This window comes from Scomber scombrus, chromosome 20 (assembly GCF_963691925.1).
Source record: "Scomber scombrus chromosome 20, fScoSco1.1, whole genome shotgun sequence".
Lineage (NCBI taxonomy): Eukaryota > Metazoa > Chordata > Actinopteri > Scombriformes > Scombridae > Scomber > Scomber scombrus.
In genome coordinates, this window is record NC_084989.1 from 20121247 (window position 1) to 20147587 (window position 26341).

Below are 26341 nucleotides of genomic sequence, written 5' to 3' on the forward strand. Positions count from 1 at the left end.
AGAAATACTTTAGAGTTACGCTGGCTGTAAATTAAGCAGACACTCTTGGTTTCAAACTGGCATTTGTTTCAATTATCTAAATAGAGTGGGAAGCTGTGCAACGCCGTGCTTTCTTTGAATCTTATCTGATTGGATGGGAAAGCCAGATGGGAGAGAGAAAGACAGAGAGAGAGAGAAGAAGAGGGAGAGTCAACGAATGTGCTCATGGTGTATGGCATTCACAGTGGCTGAAACAAATCAATTACAGATAAATGCCATGTGCACCAAACGAATGCAAAAGGCTTTTTCAGTAGTTTCGGAGTCAATCGAAGAGGCGCAGCGTGAGTGTCACTGACCTTGTGAAGAGAAAATATCGAAAAAGGTGCACACAACTATTCGTTCTTTTTAAATTGCATGTTGACACCATAACACATTATTCTGTTGCCTTTTTGTTTGTCCCAGAGATGTCAAAAGATTCCCCCTCTGGATGAAACTCAAGTTAACAACAACATGAGCCTCTTTCTTGTGGGATTTCCATCTTTATTCTATAAGTCCTGGATTATGATATTTTACAGACAGCGAGAACGCAGCATCCTTATAACAGGAATACCACCCTAATTTGAAATTAAAGGTGCAGGAGCAAGCTTTGGATGAGTAACAGCCGAACCCCCCGGCTGCCTCCAAACGCTGAATTTTTAGCCTTTCTTTCCTTGTTTGTGTGACAAGCCAGTCCACTTTCTTGCTGCTAATACCCAATTAGGGAGATGATTATTGATTGAGGTGTTGAAAGTTGACCGCTAATCTCCCTTCTCTCAGGATGAGACGATCGATAGGTGAGTGTAATGAGCAACCCGGTTTCTCACTGCTAATAAAGAGAATTAGATTTAGGCTGAATACATATTTATAAAACAATGGTTAAAAGATGTTTCTTTTACACTGTGTGTTTGCTTTAATAGAACCGACATCTCAGGAAAAGCACACCTAAAATGGAAAACTAGCTTAACGTCTTGTGTTTCTTTGTGTGTTATTTTTTTTAGCCATTTTTAGCTAGCAGCAAGGCTAATGCCACCAGAAGTGCACTCATTTCTGCCAAAAGCCATTTCAGGACCCCTCTGTTCTGTTGCTCAAAAATGCTCCATACATATCCATAAAGCTGTGAAGTTTCAGTCGTGTGCTTATATTTAAATTTTCAAGACCCTTGGGTGCTTATAAACAAACAGTGATTAAGAGCGAAGGTAAGCTAATGCCACCAAATAGCTACTGAACAGTGTGATTATGGCTAATTACTTCCAGAAGGCAATTTCTCCCCCCTTACACTTTGTTTTTCCAACTTTGTTATGATGAAAGTAAGCTCATGAACGGCCCTGTTTGTTGCTGACCCATCAAGGGCGGCTGAACAATCAAACAGAGCAATTGCGAAGGGCCATTATTGTAAAGAGGAATTTGCTTTTCAAGGGCGATACAATTGTTCTTGACATATGGGTCCTGTGCCGTTCTTGACTTGATTAGAGTTAATACCTCAGCGGGGGCATCTCTTTTGATGTTCGGTTGCCATTTTGTCTTCATTTCTTGATCACCGCAGTCTTCCAGTGTCCTGTAAAATACAATTTATACACAACCCAGGAAACATCCGCTGTTTCCTTGTAGAGAAGATGTCATGTTTGCCTCCTGGTTGTCACTTTCCTTCTAAAAAGGATGCTACGATGTGCCATGATGCAGTCTCAGTGGGCCCCCGTTCTGTTTTCAGACACCGTATTAAAATGCAGGAAAAACTTTAGGAAACATGACACATACTCTGGCACATTAAATCTGAGACTTTAGGGGGTTTCCAAAAGCATTGTGAAAAACACAGACGTGTCGCAGTTGGAAATATAAATGTGTCCATATTTCTTAACAACAAATAAAACCAAACATCTGTGTGTTTGGCTAAAAGTCTTTAAAACAGGTGTTCATCTGTTATCTCCTTTTTATTGCTAGATTAAATAAAGAAACTAGCTCTGCAGCAAATGACAAAAACTGCAATCCAGGCAACATCGTGAATGTGCATTTCTTAACTATTTCTAGATTGTGAAGTTATATTTGAATATGTATTCAACTATAAACATAATAACATTGTTATTCTCGAGACTTTATGTTTATTTTTTTTAATATCAGCCTTTTTTTACTGGGTTGAACAAAGAGTCGTCTATCAAAGGCTTCATTATCTTATTAAACAATTAATTAAAGCTGCAGATGAATATTTATCTACTTATAATGGGTCAAACGGTGAAGTTTAATGTGAAAGGAGCTGCTTGTTGTGATGAATCTACAGATAATTATCATCTTACTATGCAGTTCCCCTCAACCCTATGAAGCCTTTTTTTTGTTTTCTTGTTGTTCTGCTTCTACAACTTTACTGTTGGTTCAATCTCACTGCTCTCATTAACCTTATTTCCAGCAGTATCAGGCAGCAAAAACAACAAAAAAAAAGCTTTATAAACCCACTGTACACTATTTACCCAACAAAGTTAGCGGCCAGTGAACATAATGAAGCGTTTAGCAGCTAAAGATCCTGATATTTCCCTCTGGAGTTTGGGAGGCGGGGGGGTGGGAAACCGAAATAAAAGGGCAATGATTGAATTGTCGGACTTATTAATGAGATCACGAAAAAAATAGTTCCAAAAAAACAAGTTCACCATAACAGTTTTTCTTAGGTGATCAATCAAAAGATTACTTAATGTAGCTCTACATTTTGGTTTCTCTTAATGTCAGTTTTCCAACATTTTAATAGAAATTTAAAGAAGAAAAGGCTTCAACTTAAATTGTTCAAATAGCTACATTTACCTCATATTTATATATTATAAGAATAAGGACCCACGTTTTTTTTTTTATATCACCACAAAAATGAAAGCAAGAAAATGCTTATATGTGTCATTTTGGGCCTGATGAATGACATATCTTTTTCATTTAGTTCATGTGATGATTCAATTGACTAATTTAGGAATCCAAAACAGCTCCTTTCTCTGCCCCTCATTTCAGATTTTTTTTTTTAATTCTCTAAGTTGTGCAACAGAAATGTGCATTAATAAAATATATTCAGATCTTCATGCTGTAAACAAACATTTACAAGTCAACACTTTCAACTGGGTTAGCTTGCACTTTCCCTCCCTTTTAAAGTTTGGACTTTAATCACTTGCCAGCATCAGTGGAGAGTCTTTACAGGTACACTTTGCAAAACTTTGCCAGCTCATTTGCAAAAGCTAGGTTAAGCTTATGTAAAAGAGATGCATTCAGAGTACGTTGGAGGCCTGGAAACAAACATTTTCCCCTCCTCCCCTCCCCTTGACAGACGAGTGACAGCTATTTAAATGCAAACTGTCATTAACAAACACAACCCTGCGCGACACCTGCTTTAATCACGGCAACAAAGGCGCAGCAAGTGGCCGAGTAGGAGCCCCCTCTCTGTGTGATATTCAAATGATGGGGAGGTGCAACATACAAAAACAACAACATCAAAGAATAGAGTGTGTGGGGAGAGAGATATGCTGCACTATGTGCCTCCTACCACCACTGTTAATCAGCTTCATTTTTAAAGTGATTAAAGTAAGAAGGGCTAAAAGTCACTAAATCGCTTACCCTTAGAATTGTAGGAAATTGTAATGCTTTACTTGAAGACTTTTTTTTACTGCAGAGAGTTAGGCAGCACACTTTCATAATCTCTTCATGCAACATTTATAATGGCTCTGGGTTATTTTACAAGACCAACTTATGGGAAGAAATATATTATTGCTAGTTGGGGATGTCCCAATCAAGGTTTTTTGCCCCCCTCTTCCCATCCGGGTCATTTAATATTGAGTATCTGCCGATATGAATCCTGATCCGTTACTCTCAACAGTGCACACTTCAAGTATATTAACGTTATTAAAATCAATCCAATGTTTAATGCCTGACAGTTGAGTAGCTCTGCAGTGCATCAAGAAAAAAATAGCTAGGATCCAAGAGGTGTTGAGAGGGTTGGGGCGTACCGCAGCTCCAAAAGCACCCGGAGATGGCGAAAACCTGCATTCTTGACAACAGCGAGCGATGGGCTGGTCGTCAGAAGCGATGAATTCAACAACCCTCTGTGTCCTCTTTGTTGCTGTCTCGAGGAAATTTTGGTCTCATTTGAAAGTATCCTCCAGGGTTTTGTTGCTTAGGTGCAGCCGAAGAGTTACCTGAGTGAACTCACTGTATTCTGTTGAGTGTTTATTTTTCATGTGCCGTATAAAACTCAGCTGTTATTACCCCTTCATGAAATCTCACATTGGAGACATCATAAGTGGATGTTGGACAGCTTTCATTTTCTGATTTAAAGTACCTCCACACTGCAGACATTTTAACTGCAGGTGTGCCAGAGCATGCCGGTGTTCTCCATATACAACACTTGTATGACCTAAACTCTGACCTAAAACAAAGGTTCTTCTCCGATAAGTAAAAAAAAATCCCCTTAAATAGCCATGATATTGATCTTTGAGATTGAATCAGAACATCCCTGTTGCCAATGATTACTACTATCTTAGCTGCATCAAATAATCAATTCTGCACTTATTTTAGTCAGGTGAACAGAACCAAATGTGCTAATGTTGTTTGAAAGAGTTAATTCTGTGAGCTCTTTCTCTTGGACTGTAGCCTGATGTGTCTTGTTTGTTGTGGTCCTGTCTTGGATTCTTCTTGTTCTTCCCGGTCATAATTTAAATGAGGAAGTCACTGGGCTGTGACATCCTGCATGCCCGCCAAAGCCTGGGCACTTGTAACTAATGCATGGCATTTGTTTTGATTGGTTTTTGCCTCTTTTTTTCTGAGGATCTACTGCAAAACATTTAGAAATTCAGAGCTGTATGCAAAAAAAATATTCAGTTTCTTTGTTCTACTACATACATGTACACGAAGGTATCACAGGTTTAAGTGAAGCAAATTATGGTAAGTATAGGTGCATCATGCAAGCCAAAATTATGTGGCAGCACAATGAGAGAGAAGAAAATTATGGCAGGATTTTCTGCAATTTAACAGATATTCAAAGAATATATTTTTTAAAACTTCAAATCAGCTTTAGCTCAATAATTGCGTACTTTACAGGGTAAATACTGTATATTTATTCAGAGATTTTCATCACAATCATCTGTGCTGTTACGCTTATTGAAATGACTCTTTTCACTCACTTCTACACTGGTAGGAAGTCCCATTGTGATCAAAATCTCTTTTATAAGAGAAACCTGGCCAAGGTAACAGCTGTACAACATCACAACACATTAAAATGCAACGTGTAGAAAAACTCACAATAAAACAGAAGAAAAGCTATTCAAACACAGTGGCCTCTCAAGAAAAACAACTACATGCCTCCATCACCACATTCTTTAAGGTAAACATTAACCTTCATCTCCTCTTCTGGACCCATCTGTGTCTGATTTAGTCCTCCGGTCTCTTTAAAAACTTCCTGTGCCTTCTTTCCCTCCGATAAACAAAGACCTTTGAGGCATCCGTCTCTGCTTCATCCCACATCTCCACAAAAACTTCATCTGTCTTCAGGACAGACGGCTCCATTCTGCAGTCATCCACAAGCTGTGCAGCTGTGCTGATGTCCGTGTCTTCACCCCTGGAGGTGTTTTTGAGAGAATACAAGTCACTGTGAGGATTATACTTCAGGCCACCAGATGGAGACAGAACTCAAAATCAGTGGCTTGTCTCAGATCTGCTGTAGTTCCTGATGTGTCCCGATCAAATGCATCATTGGTCTGAATCCGATCCAGTGTCTCCACTGCAGAATTCACAGTAATGAGAGGGACAGTTGGCAGTCGGCAGTTGTCAGATTGTGCTACCCATGTTGTGACACTCAAAGCCTTCAGTGTCTTGGGTCTCTAGGGGTCATTTTCCATCAGCTCCTTTTGCACATCAATTGAACGATCCACGTCTTTTGGTGGAACTTTCCTCGACAGAGCAGAGTTGCTCATTGACACCAAAGACGCTGCATGAGGCTATGTGTTCTTACAACACATACCAATCAAGACTAGATTCAATTGATGTGCATGTCAATTCACAAAGTATGCCTTCTCAATGCTCTGTTTTATGATGGCTTGCACACCCCTATTATTCCAGACATAGCAGCACGACCATTATATGCTTGCCCTCTGATGTTGCTGACATCAAGGCCGTTTCTCTCTATTGTCTCCATGAGATTCTTGGCAAGACCAGCACCAGTTCTGTATTTCGTATGCACTTAATCCATTAGGCACTCCTCTATCTGGGCCTTTTTTCCTCAACAAATCGAAGAATGATGGATAACTGCATCGAGAAGAATTTTGCCTCTTTCATCTATGATTTTACCTCCGACTTAATTTCCAATACATGCAAACATCTCATTCTGACTGCAGATAGATAATTTGGGACACCTTTAGGGTTTATCTTGGAAGATTCAAGATGTGCACGAATAACTTTATTATATGTTCCAACCAGTTCAATGATTTCCCTGAAAACACCTTTTGATTTTTGAAGTCTGATTCATCATGGCCTCGAAAAGGGTAATCTCAAGCATGCTAGTGTTGGAGATTATGTCTGCTAGCCTGAGGATAGCACTGTATCTGTTCTTCCATTTGTTTTTGTCTTCAGCTTTATCTGATTGGCTTTCTGGGCTGGACAGTTGCTCATCAAATGCGTCTGCCACTTTTGAAAGTTTTCCATGCACTGTTGGCTTGCATTGTGTTTGGCAAAACCTTTCCCCCGTTTTCAAAAACTGACTTCCAATCTCAAAATCTCTCAGCATAAAACTTCTGTCATAGTTTGCAGTGCATCCAAACACTCTTCGGGGAAAACAGAAAGCTGCATCTGTTGTTTTCTTGTACTCTACCCATTGGTACTTTTTTAAAACCAGGTTTTGTTGAATCTACTATGTTTACTTCCAGTTAAAGTCTTTGGATTGAGTTCTTCTCTTTTAATGGGCAATTTTGTGATGCAACTGTTCCTCGCCAGACACTCACTTGGAATAATAAAATATGCATCTTTCTCTGGAAGTAGAAAATGCTTCATTAAACATTTCTATGTAGAGTAGAAGATTTAGATCATGTATCTAACTATGTTATAATAAACAGTCCAGTGGAGGGAAATGGGGGATCCTCAATGACCAGAAGAACTTCTCTGTCAGTCTGAAAAAACGAAAAAAGAAAAATAATATTAAATTCTTTAAGTTATGCTAATTGATTTTGTTTTTGTGGCTTTCATTTATCAAACCACTTAATATTGCTCCCTTACCACCAAATAGGTTAATTGACAGCCTCTCACACAGTACTTGTTATTATTATTATTAGTAATATTATTATTAGTAGTAGTAGCAATAGTATCATCATTAATCGTGTTTTTGCTTTCACCTATCCGTACCTACTTATCAAATATCAACAACTTTAACTGCCTGATCATCATCGTCATCATCCCCTTGATTGGTCTGAAATGGCCATATGACAGACGGAATAAATCTTCAATTAAATCTACATACTTTTCCATGAGATAAAAATAGCCTATCAATATAAATCTCACTTAAGATAACCCACCTCTTGCACTATTATCCTTCTGACTGAGGACATGGCTGTGGCTTTCTGTCGTTTTTATATTAAAGAACGATGAGATTTTCCTCTGCATGTTGACCTGGAGATATCAGATGGAGTTCAGTGTTTTGCTAATATATATATATATGTGTGTATATGACCTGTGATAGTAGTGCAAAAAACAGCTCACTGCCATATGATTCATACAGCTCTCCTTTCTTAAAATGAAATACGATGCTGTGTTATCACAAGTCACAACTAGTTAGCGAGCTAGAAGGCTTAACAATCGGATTGAGGGATGACTACTAACTTTAGCTCCATCTATCTTGCAAAACAAACTATGCCTATATTTCTCAAATGCAATTAAGTGAGTGTAACTAATTGCTTTTCATTGTCACGTTGGGGATAATAAAGGGATTGATGCTGTACTGACCACTTTAGCAACACGCCAAGCTGTAGCCTACATCTCCTGCAGCATTGATGCATAACAGAGTGCTGTGTCCCGGTTTCATCCTGCAACTTTTGGAAGAAGCCAGTACCATAAGGAAAGGGTGTGTATGACCTTTTGAGGTATGAGCTATGATATAATTAGAAGATGTTTGACTCCCCTCCCGCTTGAATGAGCATGACACATCGGCATATGTACGTAAGTATATTTTACAGTTCATTTATTTATCAGTGGTGTGTATCTGCTTGTACACACATTTTAAAAAAATCTGCCATCCCCGGATAATCAATCACTGTATAACGTGTTTCTGTTTTTCTAAAAGTTCTTCTCCTTATGTAAGCATTCACAAAAATTACCATTTGGATCAAGCAATCCACCAAAATGATATAACATGGTGAGAACATCCCATCACAATCTGTGCACATCTGGCAAGAATGTGGAATAAATGACTGAAATTCCATCTTCTAGGTTTAATTTGCTGTTGCATTACAGAGAATAATGAAAACGGCAGCTGTGTCAGCCAGTTTGATCCACACCAAATGACATTTTTTGATGCTTTTGGTTTTAAATAGAAATCGTAGAAATTAAACACCCTGTGTATGCTCACAGACCGACTGATGTATCAGTACAAATCCACATACCTGCACATGCCAGCTATGCACCACATTTGATTCAAATGCATCACTGATTAGACTCATTCCTGAAGTGAATCATGTATCTGGGCAGCAGAAGACACATCCACGGGTGTCAGTTGCATCATCTACCGCTTTTGAACCAATGTACCTGTTATTATTAAACATCTGGTACAGGTACTGAGGAGAATAAATCAGCAGCCACTCTGACTAATCAAATTTAATCACACAAGTGGTCTACTGGATATAATTAATGGGCACTGCATATAACATATATCTACTTCCAATCTGCTACGAATTGCATCCAATAAAGAAAGTAATTACAAGGCACAACATGTTCCATACACATATGTATGTAGAAGGCATGCTCCAGCAATTACCCAGATCCTCTCTTTTAAAGGAAACGTACCAATACAACAATGTGAAATACTCACATCCTTTCAGTAAAATTACAAAATTATTATCAACACAATGTACTTAAAATATGAGAGAAAAGCGGCCCCTATAACTGATACATTATCACATATTATTTCGATTGTCACATTCATTTCTAGGTCTTTATTTATATTCTAGGGCTCAGCTGCAATATCTTTGCAACCTCCTTATCTGTCTTATACTGGCTCTTTATGCAGCCCTTCAGTTCAGGCCGTTTTAGCTCCTGTCTCTTTAATGGACCCTTCCCTGATGATCCCACTCTGCTCTGACTGGCTAGCTTCCACCGGCTATGTATAGGTAAACAAGTAGATCGTATTTCGCAATTTTTTCTTCTTTTCATGAATAAAATAAAAAATGTGTATGGGCTACATTAACCACCTTAGCAATAGGCATGCACAATCAAACATGACATTGTTTTTTTGTTTTTTTTTTACTTCTTTGAACCTTTAACAGTTATTTAAATGAAACCATCTGAGTAGTTCAAAGGGAGAGAGGAGCCCAAATCAATCAATGCTGTTTTGTAAGAGATCACCAACCAAAAACATTGGAAAGCATATGATTTAATCTTAATGTATGCACTGTATGTTATGAACTTAAGAACAAAAAAAGGAAGCAAAAAGATAAATGTGGAGTAAAAAGTGAAATATTTCACTCTGAAAATGTACAAGTACCTCAATGGTGAATTTACGTATAGTACTTGAGTAAATATACTTAGTCACTCAGTCTGCAGAAGTAATGTAGCCTTGGGCTTTGCATATTTCACCATCTCAAGCTTAAATCACTTCCACATGCTCCGTGTGAAAACTCTTCACACTATAAGATTAGACCTTCAGTGTGCACAAAATGCCCGAGCGATGACAGTGAATGATGGCTTTATTTAAAATCATAATATTTTTAATAAATGAAGTACAGGGTGCACTGTGAACTCGTACGACGTGATTAAATACTCCAGTCTCTTGTTAATTAGATTCCTTCAGGTGTTAACTGCAAATGCCAAGCCTCCCAAAACACACTGGCAGTGAAGTCTGAACGGAGATGGCGGGCTGTAAAGCTGCCGATCGCTATGTCAGGAGCAAAAAATTTCCTTTATATTGGGCCTGTGAAGCTTATGAAGCCCTGATCAGATAAGGATTTGGGGCTTTTCCTTCTGGCAGATGTGTTAAAAATCCACCATATCCATCAATGAGACAATCCCGGTGACATTTAGGAAGGGATCCAGAGGAACCTGCGGAAGTCACTTTCATATAAAGCCATCGATCTGTACTTGTTTTAACTTCATGATCATTGTAATTATGATTTTTTTATATTGGTGACAATCCTCCCATCAGACTGACAGCACGGCACATGAACACTTCATAACATTATATTGCAAAGCTCCAGGGCTTAAAATGAATCACTGCTTTTCCTTTGGCAACAACAGACTTAAAATTACAAAGAAAGACATGATACAAATCTATATATCAAGGATTTGGATGTCTCATTTGTCTCCGTGGAGTCTTTTATTTTTTGGGGGGCGATAGATTTCAAAAGAATAAGTTTGATGTAGTGCTTTTCAATTTATTCTTCAAGCTCCTGGACAATAAATTCCAGCTTCTATATTGTTGTGAGCGTGGACACAGGCGACTGTGAGTTCAATTTACCATCCTGGGCGCATATAAAATAATAAATAGATGCGTTCTTTGAGGTGGAAAGCATCAAGTGACTGAATATTGAATAACAGCTCAGCCAAGAGGCTCAGCTATTTTTGCTTACCTTCTGCTATGTGCATGTGTGGAGTATTTAAACACGCTCAAACCCTCCTCAACACTTTGTTCTCGAACGCCATGAACGACATTTAACTCGGCTCTCTCCGAGCTCTCGTCTCCTTCAGCCTTCAGTAAACTTTTCAGCACCTGTTTGAATGTTTGCACCACATTTGACGTGATGAATGACGGGCGTCGTCTTTGCACATGATAGCAGGCGAGAGTCGAATACACGATGAGCGGGAGGCGCTTTAATTCAACCACAACGGGTGATGTGATATCCAGAATGATACAGTTTATTGTGGGTTTTAATATTAATGTTAAATTAATATTATATTATATTAATGGTTGAGCTGGTGAGACCTAGATTGACTTAGGCAGCTAGGTCTTCTGCATGAGTAACTCAGCAGTTTGACGTAACTGGTGAAACAGAGCGGGGTGCCAAATATCAGCCAGTTGGGAGTCTGTCTAATAATCTTCCTCATATTCATGGATTTTTGTGTGTGTTTTCCTTTTTCTTTTTGGCTTGTAAGAAGAAGAACCTTGAACTAATTCCTTCCCAATTGAATTCAACACAGCCTCTATGATAAGTCCTTGGTCACAAACAGCTGTGTTTGTTCTCCATCCTTGCCCCTCCCACATACTCTGTCCTCGGCACCACGGGTCTCAACCTTGGCTCAATTTGTTTTTACTTTTGTGCTTATGGAAACCAGTGAGATGCAGCTGCTGATTGTGGGGAGGAGCAGAATGTGTGAAGCACCTCGGGGTTGAAAGGAAATAATTGATTTTTTGTTATTTTCTTTGCCTACAAGGTTAGGAAGAATGAACTCAAAAAACCTACACAGGCTCAGCAGTAGGCCAATTAAAGATGTTGATTTGAAAGAAGTGTGAAGCTCTCTTTTTGTTACCATTTCCAGAAACAATGTGCCAAACCATCTATTGAGCAAACTCCCTCTCATACAACTATCTGTTTCACTTTTAAACTCACAGCTACTGTGTTTACATAATCATAGGATATATTTTCTTAAAAACAACACATACTGCTATTAACATAAAACGGATATTTTTAGCTCCCTGGTCGTCTCTTACCTAGAAAGCAAGTGTGACTTCCAGTGAAATTAGAGAAGTTGCTTCACAATGGCATCTCCTGTGACTTCTATTTATACTTTGGGGGGCAACATATCAAAGGGTTTTGTCAGCATATTTATAATAATTTTAATTATTTCATCGGGTTGTGCATTTCATTATTTGAGTGTAAAAGGGAAGTGGGAGTTCTCCTGTCTTGAACATAAAAGAAAATATTAATAACTGTTTCACCATTGGTCACCTTCCATGCTGTTATGGGTTTATCCAAGTCCCTCTTGATATCTAAGCCAAATGCAGCGCTAAGCAGATAAACACACATCTATTCAAACAGAATTTACTGCATTAGGAGACTTGCTTCGAGTGCTGCAGGTGAAAAGCCTTTTTACCTTTTTTATATAAGTTTTCATTTTCTGTGATGGATCGGCTTCGAAGAACGATGATTCACGGATGAAGCGAAAGCAGCCGCTCGTGAATCCACCCATCAGTCTTTTCACCTCCGCGTTGTTTGCACTGTAAAAGCAGGTTGCATCAGGCGGCTTGAGAAAGCAGCCGAGCTCAGTCTATGAAATGTTGGTTTTATCTAAGCCCTTCCATTTACCAAACTCCTGTAGAGCAAATAGGGAAAATACAGCAGATACTTTAAAAGACATGAACACTGACAGATAGAAGTATCTTAATACCTTGAAGTACCTCACCTAATCTGTTCAATCTGTAGGCTACTGTCGAGTATTTGAGTGCTATAAAATATGTTGAATTTAACACAATGACAGACTTTTGCTACCCAGTTATTTATTATTTACTATGGAGCCTGAAAACGTCTGAATTGTAATACAATGTTATTAGATAAGTCAAACATTTTCATTCATGGAAATTACATTAACATCACGATAATTTGATGGGTGTGCCTGATTGATCAGTGGATTGTGTGTCTGTGTGTGTGTTCGATTGCAAAAATGCATTAACTACTGTGACAAAAGTTTAAATATAACGCAATTAAAGTTTGCTTTGCCTATTCAGGTTGTTGCAAATAGTGCTCAGCGTGTGTTTTCAGTCAAACTAGGTAGCCACAGAGGCCTCCCAGTTGCTCCACTGATGTCAAACTTAATCACACAATATGTGGTCTAAAGCAAGATAAACATAATTAAGCATGGTGTCTGTGAACTTCCAGTTCCAGATCACTTTTAAAAATCACAAAGTTACAAAGTGCTTCACAAGGCAGCAAAATACACACATCATGAAATAATTGCATTTTAAAAGAGAACAAATAAAAACAATTCAACATAGGGAAAAGCCAGAATAGGCAAACCATATTTAAAAGAGATAAAAGCAATAAAAGGAAAATTTAAACTCCAATAAAATCAGGAAAGGCTCTCTGATAAAAGTATGTTTTAAGAAGGGACGTAAAAGAAATCACTGATTCAGCCAGAGTAAAAATAAATTAGTTATTTTAGAAACATGGAGGTTAAAGTATAAAGCGATTTCTTTTCACACCTTTACTCTCTTACATTTTAATTATTAAACAAACTATATTATTTATTTATGTATTAAGCTATATTTTGGACTTGACATTTTGGGACTCCATATAACACACACTATGCGAGTGTATGAATGTGAGCTTAGAAAAGTCCAATCTAAGAAAATTACCTGCAAGAAGCAGGAGTGAACTATGCAATCATCATCGGGAGCCGCTGCTTGGGGGACAAGGAGTCAGATTTATGTGAGATGATTTAGGAGATAAAACCAGGATGTGCTACATTTTGGCGTGTACATATCCATTTATGTAATTAACTAGGAGTGCTCCCGTTAGCGACAACGGTTAATAAGCTCCAGTGGGAACATGGGAAGGCAGGTGAACCCGTGGCCCTGGAGATGTTAAACACAGATGAATAGATGCCATAGCACACACACAGACTAGTAAATCAGATAAAATGAGCAGTGGCACAGGACGCAAATGGGCCTCACGGTGAAAACTCAATATCACATAAATGGACAGGCCTCTCATAGATATTGGATACTGGTAACCTTGCCGTTGCGAGCTCACCTTTTTCTAATGCTCACACACCTACTGCACATTTACAGGCTTCACAGTCTTCATGTTCATTTTTAGCCCTCGAAACCTTTACATGTGCAAGCCGACCATAATGGGCAGTTGGCTAAATTAATGTATAATTTTAATAGCTCCGGCAGCAAGACGGCGAACACAGTATATATTTCGTTGTCATCCGTGGCGTGTCTAATTTCCACATACTGTAGCTGGACGTGTCATCAGGGAAGCTGCTGCGGCTTCGGATTAGAGCGCAGAGAAACTGAAAGAAGATGCAAGGTCACAGGTTTAATGTTCATCTGGACGAGAGGCAATGACCTCCTGACCTGTTTGCATCTTGTAAAAACGGAAATCTTGTGAAAAGATAGATAGATAGATAGATAGATAGATAGATAGATAGATGGATAGACCGTTATAGCTGTATGTATAGATGGATGTACAGATAGATGTACAGAAATAAAGATAGATAGATAGCTGTATGTGTATATATAGGTGAATGTTTAGATAGTTATAGCTGTATGTATAGATAGATGGATGGATAGACCGTTATAGCTGTATGTACAGATAGATGTACAGAAATAAAGATAGATAGATAGCTGTATGTGTATATATAGGTGAATGTTTAGATAGTTATAGCTGTATGTATAGATAGTTAGATATAGCTGTATGTATAGATAGTTAGATATAGCTGTATGTATAGATAGATGGATGGATGGATGGACACATGCATGTAAATGATTGATAGATGATAGATGGATGGATGGATGGATGTATACTATAGATATACATAGGTATAGATAGATAGATAGATAGATAGATAGACAGATAGATATAGCTGTATGTATAGATAGATATAGATGTCTGTATAGATAGATGTACAGAAATAAAGATAACTAGATAAATAGATAGATAGATAGATAGATAGATAGATAGATAGATAGATAGATAGATAGATAGATAGATAGATAGATAGATAGATGGACGGACACATGCATGTACATTATTGATAGATGATGGATGGATAGATGTATGTATACTGTAGATATACATCGGTATAGATAGATAGATAGATAGATATAGCTGTATGTATAGATAGATATAGATGTTTGTATGGATAGATGTACAGAAATAAAGATAGATAGATAGATAGATAGATAGATAGATAGATAGATAGATAGATAGATAGATAGATAGATAGATGGACGGACACATGCATGTAAATGATTGATAGATGGATGGATGTATACTATAGATATACATAGGTATAGATAGATAGATAGATAGATAGATAGATAGATAGATAGATAGATAGATAGATAGATAGATAGATAGATAGATAGATAGATAGATAGATAGATAGATAGATAGATGTGTATACATAGATGGATGATAGATAGGTGTATGTATACATTGATAGATGTATAGATAGATGGATGGATAGATGTATGTATAGGATAGATAGATATATACGTATACAAGGATAGTGTCAGCACAGCAAGTTGTACTCAGATTTTATAAACCTGCTTTTAGCGTGACCCATTTAAATCATGTATTTTGTGATGTATTCCTTTGAGACACTTAACACTCGTAGCTTTTGAATGAATCCCATATGGCTTCTCCTACATACATCAAGTTTGGTTATTGTTGTTTTTTTCTCCCTTTACTTACTTTCTCTTCTTTTTCTTACTTGTTGTGAAAAGTAAAGACATTGAGACGAGCAGCAGGAGAAGCCCCTTAACATTTACAGTGTTTTCAGTGTTTGTTTCACGAGGTTGGCAAAACTTCCAGTTGTCTTACTCCAGCACTGTTTCGTAGAAATGACTTTATGTTATGTATAATTATATGTATATTACTAATCTGCTACACCAAATAAGCTTTAGGAGAACAAATTAATGTGCAGAGTTTTGCATATTTTTAACCTATAACTGCAAAGTCGGGAAATGTTGATACACTAAGAATATCTGCAAAATGTTGACTGACAAAATATTGATAATGTTTTCCTACAGTACTAACTCAAAGCAACTAAAGCGTAATTATTGCTTGTTTTTGTTATGTTTGAGCACTCGTAGCACTTCATGATGGTTAGATCATAATAGTCTTGGTTACATATTGCAAGAAAAAACAACAGCACTGACTTCAAGCAAAAGACAGGCCATGTTTAATGTATCAACATTAAAAACGTGGCTTCGGTGAAATGTTAATGAAGTAAACAGTTTGTGTCGTGCTTCATGTCACATTTGACTAAATATTTAACCAAGAAAAAAACCCCCCGAGAAAATCTACACCTACTTTAGTAATTACTTTGCATTCATTTTAACCCTAGATAGAAAATATAAGACAGCTAACTACGGCAAAGCAACAGAACTAACTTGAAGATATTGATCAGTTGAAATAAATGCATCAGAAGTGTGCAGCTTTCGCACAGTCTCATTTAAAAATATTAAACCAAGACCACAAACTTTCCCTAACTTTATCCAGGTAATGTGAGCACCAAAACATAAACAGAGAGAAGACTTTGCTATTTTGTGATAAGCGGGTTTTCAGAAACAAACAGAACATTTTGTCACACCGTAGCTCATTATATCATTGTCACAAGATATTATACATTTATAGTATATAATGATTTCTAGAGGATGCTTTCTTATGGGTCAGTAGTAAAATGAGAAACCTTATGTATGTAATGTACAGTGTGCTGCCGATGTACAGCAGGCTTGTATATTCTCTCTGAACCATAACTGTCATATATCATTAGGAAGTTATTCTATGCACAAATGCACCAGAGAGAATGAGGAAATAATTAAACTGTTTGATGCCAGAAATATCCATTTAGATTCAAAATGCAAGACAACAGAGCCGAGACCGTAAAGAGAACTGAGGAGAAACACACCAGGACTGTGATGCTGAACAGAGTTCACATTTGATTAAATTATATCGCTAGTTTAAATATAATTTTTTAGTTAGACTTGCTTTGCTGCACATTATGGTCAACAGGTTTATTTTTACACTTCTTTTGAGAACATATTCGTGTATAGATAATTAGTAAAAAAAAAGAAGAAAAAAAGCAGTTGATGACAGATCCCAGAATATACAGTAAGTCATTATATACTTCCAGCCTCTTTGCATAATTCAGCTCACAGTTATCATGCTATTTTTATGACCTTTGTAATTACAAAATAATGGGTTGAACTTCTCTGGCGCAAGAAAATCCTCACTTACATTGTTGTAATAATAAAATCAAATCCTGTAATAACCCCCTAACAATGCACTTATCAGAAAAGTGTCCCTCATTTAAGTTGGTACTAATTGAATAGAGTTATGGTCTATTAGACGAGGTCTAGAATAGCTGCCTCGGCACTTTTTATGAAGTGCAGAGATGAGAAAGGAAGCATGGAGGAAGAATGCTTTTCATGGTGTTTTTTATTTTATGAGCTTCTCAGTAACTTTGGGCGAGACATCCTCTAGCCCTGCCCTTTTTACTTTCTCCATTCATATGATTTGAATAATGAAACATGTTTTGCCTTTTAGCTGTGCTCTTGTACATCATAGTCACACAGGAAAGTGCTTGGATCACCAGTTGCTGTCACAAAGGACTTCACTGCACAGCGGAGACAGCAGAGATGGATTCTTTTTTTATTTTTTATTTATTTTTCTCCAGCAATGTCACCTTGATAGAAATCATAAGACCGGGGTTCAGGATTTTTTTCTGGGAGTCACTGTGCAGAGTCGTGTTTTGAGCACTTTGATACGATATGTCATGTTAGGTGTCAGTTAACAATGAGACTTCCAAATCAGAAAACCCCCCCCCCCCAGAAATATATATTTTATAACTTCAGGTGCATAGAGAGAGCTACTGTATCTGTTCATCCTTTAAGCTGTAGCCAGATGGGAAAATCTCCCCAATGACCGTTAATTTAACAAGAGATACCTTCTAAGTTATGTTCTCTTATTTCAGGAACACAGCCCTGATTAGCATACTCTCCCACTGCAAGAGTCCCTTTGGAGGTGTTCAGATGATTTGCACGCCGATACAGTTTCACAGATTCATTGTCGCTGTTCCGCACAGTCAATAAAACAAGAGTCCAGTTGCTTCTCTCCAGACTCGTCGGCCCTGCCGTTCTCCAGTCTCTCATTCCACCTCTTCTTCTTTCTCCTCCTCCTCTTCCATCTCTCAGGCCGCACATCTCTGGCTCTGCAGCAGTAATTAACAGCAGCGTTACATCTGGGGAGATACTGCAAGCTATGTCAGAAAATTAGGCTGCGGAATAATGAGGGTTGAGGGACATGTGTGGTGCTGCTGGTCTGTAGAGCTGCATTAAAATCAAAGGACTTTCACAGCTAATTGGAGAGGGGTTAAACTGCTTGGCTGCCTCACCCCTGTCCCGAGCCCTCCGCCCAAACCCGCCCCTAGGAGATGAATGCCTCCCTCTTTACTGCAATTTTGTGTTTCATTTCCATACCAAAGAGTCATTTTTTTTTCTTCCCCTGTCTTTACAGGAGGAATCTGCGGTGGTGAGACACTCTTGAGATAACTTTGGCTGCACTCTATATGGGGCCAATTTAAACTACGAGCAATTACTTCTTGTTATGAGTCTTTTTTTCTCCTCTTTCTGGGATTGGATAGGCCACCCAGCTGGGTTGTTTTGCTTTTTGAATGGTCACCAATTACCTCAATGTCCCTACAATTGACCATAAGATACACACAGCATAAATCAATGCAGTGTCCTTTCATTTGAGTCGATCGGCTACCATTCACTCACACAAGTGGAATTAGCACAACGCCGAGAGGAGACATACCCCCTCCCTCCGGTTACAATGATGGCATCAGCAGCATGACACTGTATAATGAGCACAGCCATGGTCCACTGCTCAGAAGAATACAGTAGAAAACACAACCTCTCCATTGTGCTCGGACTTGTACAGAGCAGCTGCATGCTGTAGTCAGTGTAAGTATCTCCCCGACTGCAGCTAATTGCAAGTCAGCTGTTGTATTTATTTGTATATTTAAGCAAAAATCGAACCAGACTGTGTTCTTTGCTTTCTGAAAACAAAATATACAGGAACTAGTCAGTGTTTGTTTTCAGAAAAATAAAAATGGCAATTGTGCTTAATTACCTTGATGGTGATAATAACACATAATAACTCATATTAAAGGAAATCGGTACCACAGGATCATTAACCACAGTAAAATATCACTAATTAAGCTTGATGACAATGTAAGAATATAATAACAATTCATAAAGTGTTAGTTAGCAGGTGAAAAATGTAACGTGAAAATGAAAATGAATTACCTACCTGACTTAATGCACTAGTGTACATTGTATTTTAATATACTAACATCAGTAAATAGTTATATTCAGCAAATAGTACATTTTAGTATGGTTATATCTATAGCCTATATTCTATTTTTTTTTAAATATATTTTTATATTTTTTGTTAGTCTACTAAATTATTGTATAAAATTTCCCCTTCAGGTGTTTTTGTTTCTTTTACCCTTTTTGTCTCATTGTTTTTGTATTTTGTGATTTATGTTAAGTGGCTGCTGTAACACTGTCAGTTCCCTTTGGGATTAATGGAGTACTGCTACCATCTATCTATCTCTAACAGTGAAGCCATTCATGAATGTCACACTGATGTCTAACTCATTTAGAGACACTGAAATGCATTTCAGGAAGTCTCATGAAGCTCAGTAAGTGAGTTTTTTCTACAAGTACTCTTTTTTCATGCCTGTTAGAAATGTTAAAATATAAACTGCATTTTTGTGGTACAACTCAAGCTAACATCTTATATAGTTCCACAAATTCAGCGACCCATTCATGATCTTATTTTACATCCCAATGATGGCACAGATCAAAGTTTTCGCTTTGATTTTTGATCTTTTCAGCAGGATTGGTGCAAGTTCACAGACACTGACTGGACACTTAAAGCTGCAGTAGGCAAGTTTAACATACACAATGCAAAACCCTCCACCTCTCTCTGCTGCCTTCACTTCAGGCTGCCTTTGCCCTTCTTCCACGAACCTTTACCCAGTGTGCAGTCATTCCAGCTTGGCAGCAGTGGTATGAAGCTGGAGGCAGCATGGCTGGACCTGGAGGAGAAGCTCCAACAGGGAAGAAGGAGGAATGAGAAAGATTTTTGCTTCATGGTGTAGTAGCTAGCTAACTGTGATTGGTTGTTTGATTCATACCAGGGCAAGTTTCAAAAAATAAATAAATATGAGCGGTCGTCCACCAATCGGAAGATCAGTGGTTTGATTCCCAGCTCCTCCAGTCCACATGTTGATGTGTCATTGGGAAAGATGCTTAATCCCAAATTGCTCCTGATGGCTGCATCCCTGGTGAATGAATGTGTGTGAATGGTTAGCTTTCATCTGATAAACACGTTGACACCCTGTGTGGCAGCCCCTGTCATCAGTGTGTGAATGTGTGAATCTGACATGTAGTGTAAACGTGCTTTGAGTGGTAAAAAAAAACTAGAAAAGCACTATATATAAGGACAGGGCATTTACCATCTTTTAAAGAACTCCTTCAGTTTAATATTGTTATTGACATGCAATTGTCGAAATTAGTCATTTCAATCATATTATAATGACATAATATTACAGCTTTAAGTAATATACTATTATTTTAATGGATTGCATCCTTTATAAGTCAAGTTACTGAACTGAAATCACTTAAACTACAGTCTGTTGTATTACATACTGAAAAGCAAACATTATGTAACCATTTTTTTAGCTGGATAAATACATAGTGCACCATGGATGTAGAACTCCTTATTTGGCTTAACCTAATAAGGCGTTGTGCTTTTTTCCTGCTGCTGCTGCTGCTATTGTTAGGCTTTTTTTTCTTGTATTATTTGTGTTGGCGAGAGCCTCTGCTGTCACTGTCAGTCATTAACAGAAGGCACAATGGGTCCTGACAGATGAAAGAAGCAAATTAATTCAAGACTGATATTAGAATTTGAAGTGTTACCACCTTGGCATGAATGGCCCATGTTCCTTGAAATCTGCTTATTTCATTGGAATTGTGGCCAGAGATGGATGATGAAAAAATTCATTAAAAATTAACAAGAAACATTCCAGAAATGGTATCAGTGTGTTTATCAAAGTGCAAGGAGATAGATTGTGGGATGTAACATTTTTTAGGGGATTGCAAATGTTTCCTGGCAGCAAATATTACTCCTGGTGTGGTTTTGTGAAGACATAGTTTGACAGTGTTTTTACATATTCCAACAAGTGCACATCCTGACTTGGCAATAGCACTTAAAGAAAAAAAAAACCAAACATCCTTCACAGCAAACATTAGAAGCCTCATCATTTTATTCTGCAAAAGTGGAACAAGCTAAAATGTGCTCTGCTGTACACACACTCGCTCATCAAATAGCTTTAGTGAAAATATCACAACCCTGTATTATAACTCCATTTCGACTTAATCACTCCTGTCTCTCTTTTCTGGTCCTAAATTATGTTCAGACGACATATTTGATATGGAAGGGAGGCCATAGCTTTGATCGGTGTGAGGTCTACACAAGCTCAAGCTGCCTCTTTTATCACAAGTCTTCTTGATGAGGCAGCCAGTAAAGGCAGTGAGGTCTCCCTGCATAGACTCCAGAAGATGCAATTTACCAGGAATAGAAGTCCATTTAAACATTAAAATGTGTCTTTCACATTGTCTAGGACAATCCAGCCTCATAATATAAAATAGTGTATTTCCCTAAGACGGACTAGTCCAACCACTAATACTCACAGTGAGGATTTCATCAAGATCTAAAGCCTTTCTCTGATTTATAGAAAATGAATAGAAATATAACAGTAAAATAACTACAAGGGGCTTTACTTTAGACTTTACAGGTTCAAGACTAAATAACACATCTGTAAAATGGAGCTTATTTTATTTGATTGATGTTCAAATACACTTTCTCTTTCATTATTTTGCATTGAAGGTCAATTCAAAGGCTCCACACTTTCCATGCATGTTCAGCGGATCAGTCTTTAAAAGGCTCATTGGAATGCTATCATGCAAGGAAATTGTACTTGGACTTTGAGTTTTCAGCGTTTGTGGTGTAACGAATATATTACAGTTTTTTTCTTTTTTTCTTTCTTTCTTTCTTTCTCAGTTGCTTCGGCTCAGTTTTCAAATGAAAGTTGAAGTTGTCAAAACAATATGTGAAATTCTTCACATTTTGTTACTGGTGCAAAGCAGAAGGAGCCTTTCTCACTCTTTGTTACCATGTGCAAATGTTAAAGCTAATTTAGGAAAATGATGAAGAACAGTTGGGTACAATTTGAACAATGAAGGGTTTTATATGTCTTTGTGATCAAAATAGACTATGTTGAATAGTTTTTCTCTAAAAAAAATATGTTAGAATTATTTCAATGTTTAAGTCATCACATGCAGTCTTTTTGTTGTCAGGTGAAACTCTGAACTTCACTGATTAATGGGGAGTTAGATCAACCAATGGCACATGCTGTCCAGTTATCTTACAGGTGTAAATCATGAGTATGTCTATTTTAAAACAAATGTATAGAGCTTGAGTGCAACAGAGTGATTACAATTTGTGAACATGGAGGAGCATGCTCAGATAAACATCGGACGAGGGTAACAGAGTGTTAAGTATATGATAATATGACAAATAACGTCTTGGCTTGCTGCAATGGATGCAGCTTGTGATGACATAACCGCAGAAGTCTGCAGAGCATGGTTGTGACATATAAGATGATTCCTCCCTGTTGCTTGGCAAACGAGAGCATTCAATGTGATGAGAATCTGTGGCCAAACATGCATTATAACTTTATTTTGTTACTATACTATTATAGTAGGCCTGTGTTTTGTTTCAGTTCTTTCTTTTTAATATATTGGTTTGTGTTGTGTGACCATTGCAGGAAAAAATTAAATAGTTTCTCCTCACATTACATGCACATTTAAGAGCTCTTTTCCTTTACAGAGTGGAATATGAAACGTCATACTCTTGAAATCAGCATCTGAAGAGTTTTCACTTTGATATACAATAGCAGGCAGTTAGCTTCTGAAAAATAACAGTCTGGTGCAGTTGGCATTGATTGCCAGTGAAAACACGTAGGACAATACTGTTTGGAGATGAGGAATACTTCCAGAGTGACAGTACGACCATCTTGGTTTTACATAATGTCAAAGGAACGTGTCATTTTGGTGGCAATGACTTATTCACTGACACAATAACTTAATTTGGAAACATGACTTAAAGGTTTTGGGTGATTTGCAGCCTTTTGCAGATTAAGTATTAGGTTTTTCTGCATGCGTGAGCTGTTTGGGAAATGAATCTTCAGTAAAAATGTTTTGAGAAAACTGCCACGTTCTTTAGGTAATGCAGTTATAATCAACATTTCTGTATTAACAGTGGATTACATGTCTACTTCTATGTGTAAAAACTCAATTTTTTTGTTATATAGCTTTGTTTGTATAGCTGTCTTCGTTGTTGTGCTTCCCTCTTGCTGCTCTCAGCAGTGCAGTTTTATCTAGAAGACATATCCTTCCTGTCAAGCACCAAACAGCTGAAAGAGAAAGTTTTGTAGGATGGACAAAAAACAAAACAAACAAAAACAAAACCTTCTCCTGAACAGAAATAAAACACTGGGGTTTTTGGTAGAAGTCAAACCTGGAAACAAGGCCAAAAGATGGTTAACTTAGCCCTGCATAAATGCTGCAAACAGACGGAAACCATGGCCACCTACCAGCACTGCTGAAACTTTTATTTAATTCATACATAAATCCCCAACTCCATGTCTAGCCCCCTAATGAAAATGATGGTTGACAGATGACAATCAAGTGAAATTATCATTGAAACCATCAAAATTGTGAGTGCAGAATCAAGGCCATAGTCATTGAGTGTATGGTGGGTTTTGGATTAGCTTTTCCCTCCACAAATATCCATTAAAATAGAGTGAGGCATGACATTTTTTTTTATAAAACACAGCAGCATCTGCAGTAACTCAAATCTGCATTCTGTCTCAATAATGAAATTTGAAAGAAAGCCCTTGAGAGATTAGGGATTCCCCTTTGCCAACGGATGTTTGTGAAATGAAAGAGTTTCAAAGAGAAGAGGCCAGGGGAGGGGCGCAGAGGCAGGGCAAGAAAAACAGCCAAAGTGTAATCTTGAGATGGAGGGAAATGTTTGGATTCTTGCTGCATTTGCACGGTGGGGGTACGAGGACAATGGATGAGGCTGATTTCTACATTGTAAATGTATTAGAGTGCAATCCCCCAGCAGAGGAGTGCTGCATCAGGATCAAGACTTAAACAATGTCGCCTTGCCTTTATCTCGCCGCCACACTCTCCGACGGACCTGCTGGAATTGACTCGCAGTCTGTTATTCCCAAAAGCGTGAATCACAAACAGCTCCCTCTCATTCAAGTGCAACTTCATTACCACTTGAAATATGTTCGGATTCAAGTGTAGGTTGCTTTCCTTGTATTCCTCGGCTTGTTTGACAGTTGCATCATTATTTAGATTGTTTAATTTAGACTTGCAAAGTCACTGTTATGTTTTTGTGTAACATAATCTCCCTTTACACCAATAAAATGCTTGTAAAGTTAACTTTATGATAGCCTCGGACAGCCATCTTCTGACCTTCAGCTATGATAAAACATCAAACAGCTAAGGAATCTGAGAAAGAAATTGATTTAAGACGGGGAGATAGGATCTTCCATTCGCCCTCCATACAAATTCAACTAAAAGAACACTTGTTAAAGACCTCCACTTTATTGGACCATAGCTGTCACATCTGATGAAGCTCACTGTAACCGAGTGGGTGACCCAGGGACAGCAGGGAGGCTGGGAGATTGTTTAGTACCAAACTCATGTGACACTGAGATGCACCTTTCACTTTGCTCTATCAGACAATCATTTCAAGCTGGGAGAGAAAACAGACGGGCCTCCAACTTATATATATATATATATATATAATGTAATAATAACAACATAACAGTATTATTCCTGTTAAAAATCTCCTCCAAAGACTTCGCTGCAATCTGGCAGCAACATTTGCTCGAACACCTTGGACTTTAATGAGGGCCATGAAACCACAAATGAGCAAGTGAAGACTTCCAGTGTGGAATCAGGAATGAACACATTAGCGCGTGCTGACAGATGAGTCTTAATTGTTACCTCTGGCAAATGGGACTTCACACAACAGAACAAAAGCTCTCCTCCCAGCGCCCCGCTTGATGCAATGTGACGATGACCTTGCTGCAATGCACCCTCCGCAAGATCCTTAAGAGTTTATCTTGACAGACTCCCAAAGACTGTCTCTCAGGTGTCGCACTGATAGACCAATTCATTTAACTCTGTCACGATCCGGGGCTTTAGAGGCTGCCGCTTGATGAATCCCTATTGTTTCTCTGCCTGTCTGGCTGTTTGCACTCCTTGAGGCGAGCTACATTACTGTTTCAATAGCTTTTGGACTATTACCACATGGAAAAATGGGGCTGTTTTCAATGAGCATTGTCCGCTCTGTCCTGTGTGCAGATTCAGTGGTAACTGTTGAAATATGCAGTGCTGGATAAATGAAACATGATTGCTTAAATCTTCAAAGCTTATAAGTTTAGAGGTGGTACAGTATGTCTACATGTGCAGTTAGTGGATCAAACAGAAATTTAAAATCTGTTTTTATATCTTTCAAGCATGTCCTGATAATTAATCTACACATCTCTGCACATCGCACAGAGATGTGCAGAGATGTTTTTAAAGAACTAATTTGGGATTTTGGGAATTAGGCTAGGTGACTTTCTTGCGGAGAATTAGATGAGATGATTGATACCACCCTCATATTAATAGGCCGCAGCCAGCACTGTTTAGCTTAGCTTAGCATAGAGACTGGAAGCAAGGGAAGCTAGCCTACCTATATCTAAAAGTAACAATATTAATGTTATATCTTGTGTGTTTTATCCATATAAATACTTACATTTAAAAGGGACTTCCTGAAGTCCTTGAAATTGCCACTTTGAGATAAAAGTGTTAATAATTCAGCTTTAGAGGTTTTGCTAGGTGGATTTTGGTACTTATGGCGCTTTTCCATTATACAGTTCTAGCACTACTCGGCTCGACTCGACTCTACTCAGTTTGGTACCAGGTACGTCGTTTTTCATTACTTCATAGTACCTCCTCAACATGGACGGGGTCCTCATAGCCGTCCATGTAACTAGCTCGTGTGAAACTCGCTGTAACTATTGTTGCCAGTATTTAAAAATGGCGGGTTTTGATTGTTGTGTGGGACGTCACGCTCATGACTCTTCCAGTGACGACACTCTCTGACCAATCAGTGGCCGGCAGTCTGTTGACATCACATTTTAGTATCGGCTTGGCTTGCTTGGACCTCTCCAGAGCAGGTACTAAAAAGTACCAGGTACCAGGTAGTATCCCTAATGGAAAAGCAAAAAAAACAGTCGAGTCGAG